Genomic DNA, 17,357 nt, shown 5'->3' with positions numbered 1-17,357 from the left:
CAGGCCCACATATACCATGTGCAGTGTGTAAGACACGATACCATCTGTAAGTAGGTGTACATATAATTCTGCATCAGGCCCACATATACCATGTGCAGTGTGTAAGACACGATACAGTTAGTAAGCAGGTGTACATATAATTCTGCATCAGGCCCACATATACCATGTGCAGTGTGTAAAACATGATACCATCTGTAAGAAGGTGTACATATAATTCTGCATCAGGCCCACATATACCATGTGCAGTGTGTTAGACACGATATAGTCTGTAAGTAGGTGTAAATATAATTCTGCATCCGCCCCACATATGCCATGTGCAGTGTGTAAAACACCATATAGTCTGTAAGTAGGTGTACATATAATTCTGCATCAATCCCACATATACCATGTGCAGTGTGTAAGACACGATACAGTCTGTAAGCAGGTGTACATATAATTCTGCATCAGGCCCACATATACCATGTGCAGTGTGTAAGACATAATACAGTCTGTAAGCAGGTGTACATATAATTCTGCATCAGGCCCACATAACCATGTGCAGTGTGTAAGACACGATACAGTCTGTAAGTAGGTGTACATATAATTCTGCATCAGGCCCACATATACCATGTGCAGTGTGTAAGACACAATACAGTCTGTAAGCACGGTACATATAATTCTGCATCAGGCCCACATATACCACGCGCAGTGTGCAAGACACAATACAGTCTGTAAGCAGGTGTACATATAATTCTGCATCAGGCCCACATATACCATGTGCAGTGTGTAAGACACAATACAGTCTGTAAGTAGGTGTACATATAATTGTGCATCAGGCCCACATATACCATGTGCAGTGTGTAAGACAAGATACAGTCTGTAAGCAGGTGTACATATAATTCTGCATCAGGCCCACATATACCATGGGCAGTGTGTAAAACACGATACAGTCTGTAAGCAGGTGTACATATAATTCAGCATAATGCCCACATATACCATGTGCAGTGTGTAAGACACAATACAGTCTGTAAGTAGGTGTAAATATAATTCTGCATCAGGCCCACATATACCATGTGCAGTGTGTAAGACACGATACAGTATGTAAGCAGGTGTACATATAATTCTGCATCAGGCCCACATATACCATGTGCAGTGTGTAAGACACAATACAGTCTGTAAGCAGGTGTACATATAATTCTACATCAGGCCCACATATACCATGCACAGTGTGCAAGACACAATACAGTCTGTAAGCAGGTGTACATATAATTCTGCATCAGTCCCACATATACCATGTGCAGTGTGTAAGACACGATACAGTCTGTAAGTAGGTGTACATATAATTGTGCATCAGGCCCACATAAAACATGTGTAGTGTGTAAGACACGATACAGTCTGTAATCAGGTGTACATATAATTCTGCATCAGGCCCACATATACCATGTGCTGTGTGTAAAACTTGATACCATTTGTAAGTAGGTGTACATATAATTCTGCATCAGGCCCACATATACCATGTGCAGTGTGTAAGACACGATACAGTATGTAAGCAGGTGTACATATAATTCTGCATCAGGCCCACATATACCATGTGCAGTGTGTAAGACACAATACAGTCTGTAAGCAGGTGTACATATAATTCTGCATCAGGCCAACATGTACCATGTGCAGTGTGTAAGACACGATACAGTCTGTAACATGGAGTACATATAATTCTGCATCAGGCCCACATATACCATGTGCAGTGTGTAAGACACGATACAGTCTGTAAGCAGGTTTACATATAATTCAGCATCAGGCCCACATATACAATGTGCAGTGTGTAAGACATGATACAGTCTGTAAGCAGGTGTACATATAATTCTGCAACAGGCCCATATATACCATTTGCAGTGTGTAAGACACGATAAAGTCTGTAAGCAGGTGTACATATAATTCTGCATCAGGCCCACATATACCAGTGCAGTGTGTAAAACACGATACTGCCTGAAAACAGGTGTACATATAATTCTGCATCAGGCCCACATATACCATGTGCAGTGAGTAAGACATGATACAGTATGTAAGCAGGTGTACATATAATTCTGCATCAGGCCCACATATACCATGCGCAGTGTGCAAGACACAATACAGTCTGTAAGCAGGTGTACATATAATTCTGCATCAGGCCCACATATACCATGTGCAGTGTGTAAGACACGATACAGTCTGTAAGTAGGTGTACATATAATTGTGCATCAGGCCCACATATACCATGTGCAGTGTGTACGACACGATACAGTCTATAAGCAGGTGTACATATAATTCTGCATCAGGCCCACATATACCATGTGCAGTGTGTAAAACACGATACAGTCTGTAAGCAGGTGTACATATAATTCAGCATCAGGCCCACATATACCATGTGCAGTGTGTAAGACACGATAGAGTCTGTAAGCAGGTGTACATATAAGTCTGCATCAGGCCCACATATACCATGTGCAGTGTGTAAGACACGATACAGTTAGTAAGCAGGTGTACATATAATTCTGCATCAGGCCCACATATACCATGTGCAGTGTGTAAAACATGATACAGTCTATAAGCAGGTGTACATATAATTCTGCATCAGACCCACATATACCATGTGCAGTGTGTAAGACACCATACAGTCTGTAAGCAGGTGTACATATAATTCTGCATCAGGCCCACATATACCATGTGCAGTGTGTAAAACTTGATACCATCTGTAAGTAGGTGTACATATAATTCTGCATCAGGCCCACATATACCATGTGCAGTGTGTAAGACATGATACAGTCTGTAAGTAGGTGTACATATAATTCTGCATCAGGCCCACATATACCATGTGCAGTGTGTAAGACACGATACAGTCTGTAAGTAGGTGTACATATAATTCTGCATCAGGCCCACATATACCATGTGCAGTGTGTAAGACACGATACAGTTAGTAAGCAGGTGTACATATAATTCTGCATCAGGCTCACATATACCATGTGCAGTGTGTAAAACACGATACAGTCTATAAGAAGGTGTACATATAATTCTGCATTAGGCCCACATATACCATGTGCAGTGTGTAAGACACCATACAGTCTGTAAGAAGGTGTACATATAATTGTGCATGAGGCCCACATATACCATGTGCAGTGTGTAAGACACGATACAGTCTATAAGCAGGTGTACATATAATTCTGCATCAGGCCCACATATACCATGTTCAGTGTGTAAAACACGATACAGTCTCTAAGCAGGTGTACATATAATTCAGCATCAGGCCCACATATACCATGTGCAGTGTGTAAGACACGATACAGTCTGTAAGTAGGTGTACATATAATTCTGCATCAGGCCCACATATACCATGTGCAGTGTGTAAGACACGATACAGTTAGTAAGCAGGTGTACATATAATTCTGCATCAGGCCCACATATACCATGTGCAGTGTGTAAAACACGATACAGTCTGAAAGCAGGTGTACATATAATCGTGCATCAGGCCCACATATACCATGTGCAGTGTGTAAAACACGATACAATGTGTAAGCAGGTGTGCATATAATTCTGCATCAGGCCCACATATACCATGTGTAGTGTGTAAGACACGATACAGTCTGTAAGCAGGTGTCCATATAATTCTGCATCAGGCCCACATATACCATGTGCAGTGTTTAAGACACGATACAGTATGTAAGCAGGTGTGCATATAATTCTGCATCAGGCCCACATATACCATGTGCAGTGTGTTAGACACATTACAGTCTGTAAGCAGGTGTACATATAATTCTGCATCAGGCCCACATGTACCATGTGCAGTGTGTAAGACACGATACAGTCTGTAACAAGGTGTACATATAATTCTGCATCAGGCCCACATATACCATGTGCAGTGTGTAAAACACGATACAGTCTGTAAGCAGGTTTACATATAATTCAGCATCAGGCCCACATATACAATGTGCAGTGTGTAAGACACGATACAGTCTGTAAGCAGGTGTACATATAATTCTGCATCAGGCCCATATATACCATGTGCAGTGTGTAAAACATGATACAGTCTATAAGCAGGTGTACATATAATTCTGCATCAGACCCACATATACCATGTGCAGTGTGTAAGACACCATACAGTCTGTAAGCAGGTGTACATATAATTCTGCATCAGGCCCACATATACCATGTGCAGTGTGTAAAACTTGATACCATCTGTAAGTAGGTGTACATATAATTCTGCATCAGGCCCACATATACCATGTGCAGTGTGTAAGACATGATACAGTCTGTAAGTAGGTGTACATATAATTCTGCATCAGGCCCACATATACCATGTGCAGTGTGTAAGACACGATACAGTCTGTAAGTAGGTGTACATATAATTCTGCATCAGGCCCACATATACCATGTGCAGTGTGTAAGACACGATACAGTTAGTAAGCAGGTGTACATATAATTCTGCATCAGGCCCACATATACCATGTGCAGTGTGTAAAACACGATACAGTCTATAAGAAGGTGTACATATAATTCTGCATTAGGCCCACATATACCATGTGCAGTGTGTAAGACACCATACAGTCTGTAAGAAGGTGTACATATAATTGTGCATGAGGCCCACATATACCATGTGCAGTGTGTAAGACACGATACAGTCTATAAGCAGGTGTACATATAATTCTGCATCAGGCCCACATATACCATGTTCAGTGTGTAAAACACGATACAGTCTCTAAGCAGGTGTACATATAATTCAGCATCAGGCCCACATATACCATGTGCAGTGTGTAAGACACGATACAGTCTGTAAGTAGGTGTACATATAATTCTGCATCAGGCCCACATATACCATGTGCAGTGTGTAAGACACGATACAGTTAGTAAGCAGGTGTACATATAATTCTGCATCAGGCCCACATATACCATGTGCAGTGTGTAAAACACGATACAGTCTGAAAGCAGGTGTACATATAATCGTGCATCAGGCCCACATATACCATGTGCAGTGTGTAAAACACGATACAATGTGTAAGCAGGTGTGCATATAATTCTGCATCAGGCCCACATATACCATGTGTAGTGTGTAAGACACGATACAGTCTGTAAGCAGGTGTCCATATAATTCTGCATCAGGCCCACATATACCATGTGCAGTGTTTAAGACACGATACAGTATGTAAGCAGGTGTGCATATAATTCTGCATCAGGCCCACATATACCATGTGCAGTGTGTTAGACACATTACAGTCTGTAAGCAGGTGTACATATAATTCTGCATCAGGCCCACATGTACCATGTGCAGTGTGTAAGACACGATACAGTCTGTAACAAGGTGTACATATAATTCTGCATCAGGCCCACATATACCATGTGCAGTGTGTAAAACACGATACAGTCTGTAAGCAGGTTTACATATAATTCAGCATCAGGCCCACATATACAATGTGCAGTGTGTAAGACACGATACAGTCTGTAAGCAGGTGTACATATAATTCTGCATCAGGCCCATATATACCATGCACAGTGTGCAAGACACAATACAGTCTGTAAGCAGGTGTACATATAATTCTGCATCAGTCCCACATATACCATGTGCAGTGTGTAAGACACGATACAGTCTGTAAGTAGGTGTACATATAATTGTGCATCAGGCCCACATAAAACATGTGTAGTGTGTAAGACACGATACAGTCTGTAAGCAGGTGTACATATAATTCTGCATCAGGCCCACATATACCATGTGCTGTGTGTAAAACACGATACAGTCTATAAGAAGGTGTACATATAATTCTGCATTAGGCCGACATATACCATGTGCAGTGTGTAAGACACCATACAGTCTGTAAGAAGGTGTACATATAATTGTGCATGAGGCCCACATATACCATGTGCAGTGTGTAAGACACGATACAGTCTATAAGCAGGTGTACATATAATTCTGCATCAGGCCCACATATACCATGTGCAGTGTGTAAAACACGATACAGTCTGTAAGCAGGTGTACATATAATTCAGCATCAGGCCCACATATACCATGTGCAGTGTGTAAGACACGATACCATCTGTAAGTAGGTGTACATATAATTCTGCATCAGGCCCACATATACCATGTGCAGTGTGTAAGACACGATACAGTTAGTAAGCAGGTGTACATATAATTCTGCATCAGGCCCACATATACCATGTGCAGTGTGTAAAACATGATACCATCTGTAAGAAGGTGTACATATAATTCTGCATCAGGCCCACATATACCATGTGCAGTGTGTTAGACACGATATAGTCTGTAAGTAGGTGTAAATATAATTCTGCATCCGCCCCACATATGCCATGTGCAGTGTGTAAAACACCATATAGTCTGTAAGTAGGTGTACATATAATTCTGCATCAATCCCACATATACCATGTGCAGTGTGTAAGACACGATACAGTCTGTAAGCAGGTGTACATATAATTCTGCATCAGGCCCACATATACCATGTGCAGTGTGTAAGACATAATACAGTCTGTAAGCAGGTGTACATATAATTCTGCATCAGGCCCACATAACCATGTGCAGTGTGTAAGACACGATACAGTCTGTAAGTAGGTGTACATATAATTCTGCATCAGGCCCACATATACCATGTGCAGTGTGTAAGACACAATACAGTCTGTAAGCACGGTACATATAATTCTGCATCAGGCCCACATATACCACGCGCAGTGTGCAAGACACAATACAGTCTGTAAGCAGGTGTACATATAATTCTGCATCAGGCCCACATATACCATGTGCAGTGTGTAAGACACAATACAGTCTGTAAGTAGGTGTACATATAATTGTGCATCAGGCCCACATATACCATGTGCAGTGTGTAAGACAAGATACAGTCTGTAAGCAGGTGTACATATAATTCTGCATCAGGCCCACATATACCATGGGCAGTGTGTAAAACACGATACAGTCTGTAAGCAGGTGTACATATAATTCAGCATAATGCCCACATATACCATGTGCAGTGTGTAAGACACAATACAGTCTGTAAGTAGGTGTAAATATAATTCTGCATCAGGCCCACATATACCATGTGCAGTGTGTAAGACACGATACAGTATGTAAGCAGGTGTACATATAATTCTGCATCAGGCCCACATATACCATGTGCAGTGTGTAAGACACAATACAGTCTGTAAGCAGGTGTACATATAATTCTACATCAGGCCCACATATACCATGCACAGTGTGCAAGACACAATACAGTCTGTAAGCAGGTGTACATATAATTCTGCATCAGTCCCACATATACCATGTGCAGTGTGTAAGACACGATACAGTCTATAAGCAGGTGTACATATAATTCTGCATCAGGCCCACATATACCATGTGCAGTGTGTAAAACACGATACAGTCTGTAAGCAGGTGTACATATAATTCAGCATCAGGCCCACATATACCATGTGCAGTGTGTAAGACACGATAGAGTCTGTAAGCAGGTGTACATATAAGTCTGCATCAGGCCCACATATACCATGTGCAGTGTGTAAGACACGATACAGTTAGTAAGCAGGTGTACATATAATTCTGCATCAGGCCCACATATACCATGTGCAGTGTGTAAAACATGATACAGTCTATAAGCAGGTGTACATATAATTCTGCATCAGACCCACATATACCATGTGCAGTGTGTAAGACACCATACAGTCTGTAAGCAGGTGTACATATAATTCTGCATCAGGCCCACATATACCATGTGCAGTGTGTAAAACTTGATACCATCTGTAAGTAGGTGTACATATAATTCTGCATCAGGCCCACATATACCATGTGCAGTGTGTAAGACATGATACAGTCTGTAAGTAGGTGTACATATAATTCTGCATCAGGCCCACATATACCATGTGCAGTGTGTAAGACACGATACAGTCTGTAAGTAGGTGTACATATAATTCTGCATCAGGCCCACATATACCATGTGCAGTGTGTAAGACACGATACAGTTAGTAAGCAGGTGTACATATAATTCTGCATCAGGCCCACATATACCATGTGCAGTGTGTAAAACACGATACAGTCTATAAGAAGGTGTACATATAATTCTGCATTAGGCCCACATATACCATGTGCAGTGTGTAAGACACCATACAGTCTGTAAGAAGGTGTACATATAATTGTGCATGAGGCCCACATATACCATGTGCAGTGTGTAAGACACGATACAGTCTATAAGCAGGTGTACATATAATTCTGCATCAGGCCCACATATACCATGTTCAGTGTGTAAAACACGATACAGTCTCTAAGCAGGTGTACATATAATTCAGCATCAGGCCCACATATACCATGTGCAGTGTGTAAGACACGATACAGTCTGTAAGTAGGTGTACATATAATTCTGCATCAGGCCCACATATACCATGTGCAGTGTGTAAGACACGATACAGTTAGTAAGCAGGTGTACATATAATTCTGCATCAGGCCCACATATACCATGTGCAGTGTGTAAAACACGATACAGTCTGAAAGCAGGTGTACATATAATCGTGCATCAGGCCCACATATACCATGTGCAGTGTGTAAAACACGATACAATGTGTAAGCAGGTGTGCATATAATTCTGCATCAGGCCCACATATACCATGTGTAGTGTGTAAGACACGATACAGTCTGTAAGCAGGTGTCCATATAATTCTGCATCAGGCCCACATATACCATGTGCAGTGTTTAAGACACGATACAGTATGTAAGCAGGTGTGCATATAATTCTGCATCAGGCCCACATATACCATGTGCAGTGTGTTAGACACATTACAGTCTGTAAGCAGGTGTACATATAATTCTGCATCAGGCCCACATGTACCATGTGCAGTGTGTAAGACACGATACAGTCTGTAACAAGGTGTACATATAATTCTGCATCAGGCCCACATATACCATGTGCAGTGTGTAAAACACGATACAGTCTGTAAGCAGGTTTACATATAATTCAGCATCAGGCCCACATATACAATGTGCAGTGTGTAAGACACGATACAGTCTGTAAGCAGGTGTACATATAATTCTGCATCAGGCCCATATATACCATGTGCAGTGTGTAAAACATGATACAGTCTATAAGCAGGTGTACATATAATTCTGCATCAGACCCACATATACCATGTGCAGTGTGTAAGACACCATACAGTCTGTAAGCAGGTGTACATATAATTCTGCATCAGGCCCACATATACCATGTGCAGTGTGTAAAACTTGATACCATCTGTAAGTAGGTGTACATATAATTCTGCATCAGGCCCACATATACCATATGCAGTGTGTAAGACATGATACAGTCTGTAAGTAGGTGTACATATAATTCTGCATCAGGCCCACATATACCATGTGCAGTGTGTAAGACACGATACAGTCTGTAAGTAGGTGTACATATAATTCTGCATCAGGCCCACATATACCATGTGCAGTGTGTAAGACACGATACAGTTAGTAAGCAGGTGTACATATAATTCTGCATCAGGCCCACATATACCATGTGCAGTGTGTAAAACACGATACAGTCTATAAGAAGGTGTACATATAATTCTGCATTAGGCCCACATATACCATGTGCAGTGTGTAAGACACCATACAGTCTGTAAGAAGGTGTACATATAATTGTGCATGAGGCCCACATATACCATGTGCAGTGTGTAAGACACGATACAGTCTATAAGCAGGTGTACATATAATTCTGCATCAGGCCCACATATACCATGTTCAGTGTGTAAAACACGATACAGTCTCTAAGCAGGTGTACATATAATTCAGCATCAGGCCCACATATACCATGTGCAGTGTGTAAGACACGATACAGTCTGTAAGTAGGTGTACATATAATTCTGCATCAGGCCCACATATACCATGTGCAGTGTGTAAGACACGATACAGTTAGTAAGCAGGTGTACATATAATTCTGCATCAGGCCCACATATACCATGTGCAGTGTGTAAAACACGATACAGTCTGAAAGCAGGTGTACATATAATCGTGCATCAGGCCCACATATACCATGTGCAGTGTGTAAAACACGATACAATGTGTAAGCAGGTGTGCATATAATTCTGCATCAGGCCCACATATACCATGTGTAGTGTGTAAGACACGATACAGTCTGTAAGCAGGTGTCCATATAATTCTGCATCAGGCCCACATATACCATGTGCAGTGTTTAAGACACGATACAGTATGTAAGCAGGTGTGCATATAATTCTGCATCAGGCCCACATATACCATGTGCAGTGTGTTAGACACATTACAGTCTGTAAGCAGGTGTACATATAATTCTGCATCAGGCCCACATGTACCATGTGCAGTGTGTAAGACACGATACAGTCTGTAACAAGGTGTACATATAATTCTGCATCAGGCCCACATATACCATGTGCAGTGTGTAAAACACGATACAGTCTGTAAGCAGGTTTACATATAATTCAGCATCAGGCCCACATATACAATGTGCAGTGTGTAAGACACGATACAGTCTGTAAGCAGGTGTACATATAATTCTGCATCAGGCCCATATATACCATGCACAGTGTGCAAGACACAATACAGTCTGTAAGCAGGTGTACATATAATTCTGCATCAGTCCCACATATACCATGTGCAGTGTGTAAGACACGATACAGTCTGTAAGTAGGTGTACATATAATTGTGCATCAGGCCCACATAAAACATGTGTAGTGTGTAAGACACGATACAGTCTGTAAGCAGGTGTACATATAATTCTGCATCAGGCCCACATATACCATGTGCTGTGTGTAAAACACGATACAGTCTATAAGAAGGTGTACATATAATTCTGCATTAGGCCGACATATACCATGTGCAGTGTGTAAGACACCATACAGTCTGTAAGAAGGTGTACATATAATTGTGCATGAGGCCCACATATACCATGTGCAGTGTGTAAGACACGATACAGTCTATAAGCAGGTGTACATATAATTCTGCATCAGGCCCACATATACCATGTGCAGTGTGTAAAACACGATACAGTCTGTAAGCAGGTGTACATATAATTCAGCATCAGGCCCACATATACCATGTGCAGTGTGTAAGACACGATACCATCTGTAAGTAGGTGTACATATAATTCTGCATCAGGCCCACATATACCATGTGCAGTGTGTAAGACACGATACAGTTAGTAAGCAGGTGTACATATAATTCTGCATCAGGCCCACATATACCATGTGCAGTGTGTAAAACATGATACCATCTGTAAGAAGGTGTACATATAATTCTGCATCAGGCCCACATATACCATGTGCAGTGTGTTAGACACGATATAGTCTGTAAGTAGGTGTAAATATAATTCTGCATCCGCCCCACATATGCCATGTGCAGTGTGTAAAACACCATATAGTCTGTAAGTAGGTGTACATATAATTCTGCATCAATCCCACATATACCATGTGCAGTGTGTAAGACACGATACAGTCTGTAAGCAGGTGTACATATAATTCTGCATCAGGCCCACATATACCATGTGCAGTGTGTAAGACATAATACAGTCTGTAAGCAGGTGTACATATAATTCTGCATCAGGCCCACATAACCATGTGCAGTGTGTAAGACACGATACAGTCTGTAAGTAGGTGTACATATAATTCTGCATCAGGCCCACATATACCATGTGCAGTGTGTAAGACACAATACAGTCTGTAAGCACGGTACATATAATTCTGCATCAGGCCCACATATACCACGCGCAGTGTGCAAGACACAATACAGTCTGTAAGCAGGTGTACATATAATTCTGCATCAGGCCCACATATACCATGTGCAGTGTGTAAGACACAATACAGTCTGTAAGTAGGTGTACATATAATTGTGCATCAGGCCCACATATACCATGTGCAGTGTGTAAGACAAGATACAGTCTGTAAGCAGGTGTACATATAATTCTGCATCAGGCCCACATATACCATGGGCAGTGTGTAAAACACGATACAGTCTGTAAGCAGGTGTACATATAATTCAGCATAATGCCCACATATACCATGTGCAGTGTGTAAGACACAATACAGTCTGTAAGTAGGTGTAAATATAATTCTGCATCAGGCCCACATATACCATGTGCAGTGTGTAAGACACGATACAGTATGTAAGCAGGTGTACATATAATTCTGCATCAGGCCCACATATACCATGTGCAGTGTGTAAGACACAATACAGTCTGTAAGCAGGTGTACATATAATTCTACATCAGGCCCACATATACCATGCACAGTGTGCAAGACACAATACAGTCTGTAAGCAGGTGTACATATAATTCTGCATCAGTCCCACATATACCATGTGCAGTGTGTGTCAGACACGATACAGTCTGTAAGTAGGTGTACATATAATTGTGCATCAGGCCCACATAAAACATGTGTAGTGTGTAAGACACGATACAGTCTGTAAGCAGGTGTACATATAATTCTGCATCAGGCCCACATATACCATGTGCTGTGTGTAAAACTTGATACCATTTGTAAGTAGGTGTACATATAATTCTGCATCAGGCCCACATATACCATGTGCAGTGTGTAAGACACGATACAGTATGTAAGCAGGTGTACATATAATTCTGCATCAGGCCCACATATACCATGTGCAGTGTGTAAGACACAATACAGTCTGTAAGCAGGTGTACATATAATTCTGCATCAGGCCAACATGTACCATGTGCAGTGTGTAAGACACGATACAGTCTGTAACATGGAGTACATATAATTCTGCATCAGGCCCACATATACCATGTGCAGTGTGTAAGACACGATACAGTCTGTAAGCAGGTTTACATATAATTCAGCATCAGGCCCACATATACAATGTGCAGTGTGTAAGACATGATACAGTCTGTAAGCAGGTGTACATATAATTCTGCAACAGGCCCATATATACCATTTGCAGTGTGTAAGACACGATAAAGTCTGTAAGCAGGTGTACATATAATTCTGCATCAGGCCCACATATACCAGTGCAGTGTGTAAAACACGATACTGCCTGAAAACAGGTGTACATATAATTCTGCATCAGGCCCACATATACCATGTGCAGTGAGTAAGACATGATACAGTATGTAAGCAGGTGTACATATAATTCTGCATCAGGCCCACATATACCATGCGCAGTGTGCAAGACACAATACAGTCTGTAAGCAGGTGTACATATAATTCTGCATCAGGCCCACATATACCATGTGCAGTGTGTAAGACACGATACAGTCTGTAAGTAGGTGTACATATAATTGTGCATCAGGCCCACATATACCATGTGCAGTGTGTACGACACGATACAGTCTATAAGCAGGTGTACATATAATTCTGCATCAGGCCCACATATACCATGTGCAGTGTGTAAAACACGATACAGTCTGTAAGCAGGTGTACATATAATTCAGCATCAGGCCCACATATACCATGTGCAGTGTGTAAGACACGATAGAGTCTGTAAGCAGGTGTACATATAAGTCTGCATCAGGCCCACATATACCATGTGCAGTGTGTAAGACACGATACAGTTAGTAAGCAGGTGTACATATAATTCTGCATCAGGCCCACATATACCATGTGCAGTGTGTAAAACATGATACAGTCTATAAGCAGGTGTACATATAATTCTGCATCAGACCCACATATACCATGTGCAGTGTGTAAGACACCATACAGTCTGTAAGCAGGTGTACATATAATTCTGCATCAGGCCCACATATACCATGTGCAGTGTGTAAAACTTGATACCATCTGTAAGTAGGTGTACATATAATTCTGCATCAGGCCCACATATACCATGTGCAGTGTGTAAGACATGATACAGTCTGTAAGTAGGTGTACATATAATTCTGCATCAGGCCCACATATACCATGTGCAGTGTGTAAGACACGATACAGTCTGTAAGTAGGTGTACATATAATTCTGCATCAGGCCCACATATACCATGTGCAGTGTGTAAGACACGATACATTTAGTAAGCAGGTGTACATATAATTCTGCATCAGGCCCACATATACCATGTGCAGTGTGTAAAACACGATACAGTCTATAAGAAGGTGTACATATAATTCTGCATTAGGCCCACATATACCATGTGCAGTGTGTAAGACACCATACAGTCTGTAAGAAGGTGTACATATAATTGTGCATGAGGCCCACATATACCATGTGCAGTGTGTAAGACACGATACAGTCTATAAGCAGGTGTACATATAATTCTGCATCAGGCCCACATATACCATGTTCAGTGTGTAAAACACGATACAGTCTCTAAGCAGGTGTACATATAATTCAGCATCAGGCCCACATATACCATGTGCAGTGTGTAAGACACGATACAGTCTGTAAGTAGGTGTACATATAATTCTGCATCAGGCCCACATATACCATGTGCAGTGTGTAAGACACGATACAGTTAGTAAGCAGGTGTACATATAATTCTGCATCAGGCCCACATATACCATGTGCAGTGTGTAAAACACGATACAGTCTGAAAGCAGGTGTACATATAATCGTGCATCAGGCCCACATATACCATGTGCAGTGTGTAAAACACGATACAATGTGTAAGCAGGTGTGCATATAATTCTGCATCAGGCCCACATATACCATGTGTAGTGTGTAAGACACGATACAGTCTGTAAGCAGGTGTCCATATAATTCTGCATCAGGCCCACATATACCATGTGCAGTGTTTAAGACACGATACAGTATGTAAGCAGGTGTGCATATAATTCTGCATCAGGCCCACATATACCATGTGCAGTGTGTTAGACACATTACAGTCTGTAAGCAGGTGTACATATAATTCTGCATCAGGCCCACATGTACCATGTGCAGTGTGTAAGACACGATACAGTCTGTAACAAGGTGTACATATAATTCTGCATCAGGCCCACATATACCATGTGCAGTGTGTAAAACACGATACAGTCTGTAAGCAGGTTTACATATAATTCAGCATCAGGCCCACATATACAATGTGCAGTGTGTAAGACACGATACAGTCTGTAAGCAGGTGTACATATAATTCTGCATCAGGCCCATATATACCATGTGCAGTGTGTAAAACATGATACAGTCTATAAGCAGGTGTACATATAATTCTGCATCAGACCCACATATACCATGTGCAGTGTGTAAGACACCATACAGTCTGTAAGCAGGTGTACATATAATTCTGCATCAGGCCCACATATACCATGTGCAGTGTGTAAAACTTGATACCATCTGTAAGTAGGTGTACATATAATTCTGCATCAGGCCCACATATACCATGTGCAGTGTGTAAGACATGATACAGTCTGTAAGTAGGTGTACATATAATTCTGCATCAGGCCCACATATACCATGTGCAGTGTGTAAGACACGATACAGTCTGTAAGTAGGTGTACATATAATTCTGCATCAGGCCCACATATACCATGTGCAGTGTGTAAGACACGATACAGTTAGTAAGCAGGTGTACATATAATTCTGCATCAGGCCCACATATACCATGTGCAGTGTGTAAAACACGATACAGTCTATAAGAAGGTGTACATATAATTTTGCATTAGGCCCACATATACCATGTGCAGTGTGTAAGACACCATACAGTCTGTAAGAAGGTGTACATATAATTGTGCATCAGGCCCACATATACCATGTGCAGTGTGTAAGACACGATACAGTCTATAAGCAGGTGTACATATAATTCTGCATCAGGCCCACATATACCATGTTCAGTGTGTAAAACACGATACAGTCTCTAAGCAGGTGTACATATAATTCAGCATCAGGCCCACATATACCATGTGCAGTGTGTAAGACACGATACAGTCTGTAAGTAGGTGTACATATAATTCTGCATCAGGCCCACATATACCATGTGCAGTGTGTAAGACACGATACAGTTAGTAAGCAGGTGTACATATAATTCTGCATCAGGCCCACATATACCATGTGCAGTGTGTAAAACACGATACAGTCTGAAAGCAGGTGTACATATAATCGTGCATCAGGCCCACATATACCATGTGCAGTGTGTAAAACACGATACAATGTGTAAGCAGGTGTGCATATAATTCTGCATCAGGCCCACATATACCATGTGTAGTGTGTAAGACACGATACAGTCTGTAAGCAGGTGTCCATATAATTCTGCATCAGGCCCACATATACCATGTGCAGTGTTTAAGACACGATACAGTATGTAAGCAGGTGTGCATATAATTCTGCATCAGGCCCACATATACCATGTGCAGTGTGTTAGACACATTACAGTCTGTAAGCAGGTGTACATATAATTCTGCATCAGGCCCACATGTACCATGTGCAGTGTGTAAGACACGATACAGTCTGTAACAAGGTGTACATATAATTCTGCATCAGGCCCACATATACCATGTGCAGTGTGTAAAACACGATACAGTCTGTAAGCAGGTTTACATATAATTCAGCATCAGGCCCACATATACAATGTGCAGTGTGTAAGACACGATACAGTCTGTAAGCAGGTGTACATATAATTCTGCATCAGGCCCATATATACCATGCACAGTGTGCAAGACACAATACAGTCTGTAAGCAGGTGTACATATAATTCTGCATCAGTCCCACATATACCATGTGCAGTGTGTAAGACACGATACAGTCTGTAAGTAGGTGTACATATAATTGTGCATCAGGCCCACATAAAACATGTGTAGTGTGTAAGACACGATACAGTCTGTAAGCAGGTGTACATATAATTCTGCATCAGGCCCACATATACCATGTGCTGTGTGTAAAACACGATACAGTCTATAAGAAGGTGTACATATAATTCTGCATTAGGCCGACATATACCATGTGCAGTGTGTAAGACACCATACAGTCTGTAAGAAGGTGTACATATAATTGTGCATGAGGCCCACATATACCATGTGCAGTGTGTAAGACACGATACAGTCTATAAACAGGTGTACATATAATTCTGCATCAGGCCCACATATACCATGTGCAGTGTGTAAAACACGATACAGTCTGTAAGCAGGTGTACATATAATTCAGCATCAGGCCCACATATACCATGTGCAGTGTGTAAGACACGATACCGTCTGTAAGTAGGTGTACATATAATTCTGCATCAGGCCCACATATACCATGTGCAGTGTGTAAGACACGATACAGTTAGTAAGCAGGTGTACATATAATTCTGCATCAGGCCCACATATACCATGTGCAGTGTGTAAAACATGATACCATCTGTAAGAAGGTGTACATATAATTCTGCATCAGGCCCACATATACCATGTGCAGTGTGTTAGACACGATATAGTCTGTAAGTAGGTGTAAATATAATTCTGCATCCGCCCCACATATGCCATGTGCAGTGTGTAAAACACCATATAGTCTG

This window comes from Taudactylus pleione, unplaced genomic scaffold (assembly GCF_031769625.1).
Source record: "Taudactylus pleione unplaced genomic scaffold, aTauple2 ptg000154l, whole genome shotgun sequence".
In the NCBI taxonomy this organism is placed as follows: Eukaryota; Metazoa; Chordata; class Amphibia; order Anura; family Myobatrachidae; genus Taudactylus; species Taudactylus pleione.
The sequence above is the reverse complement of the archived record's forward strand: the minus strand, read 5'-3'. Positions refer to the sequence as shown.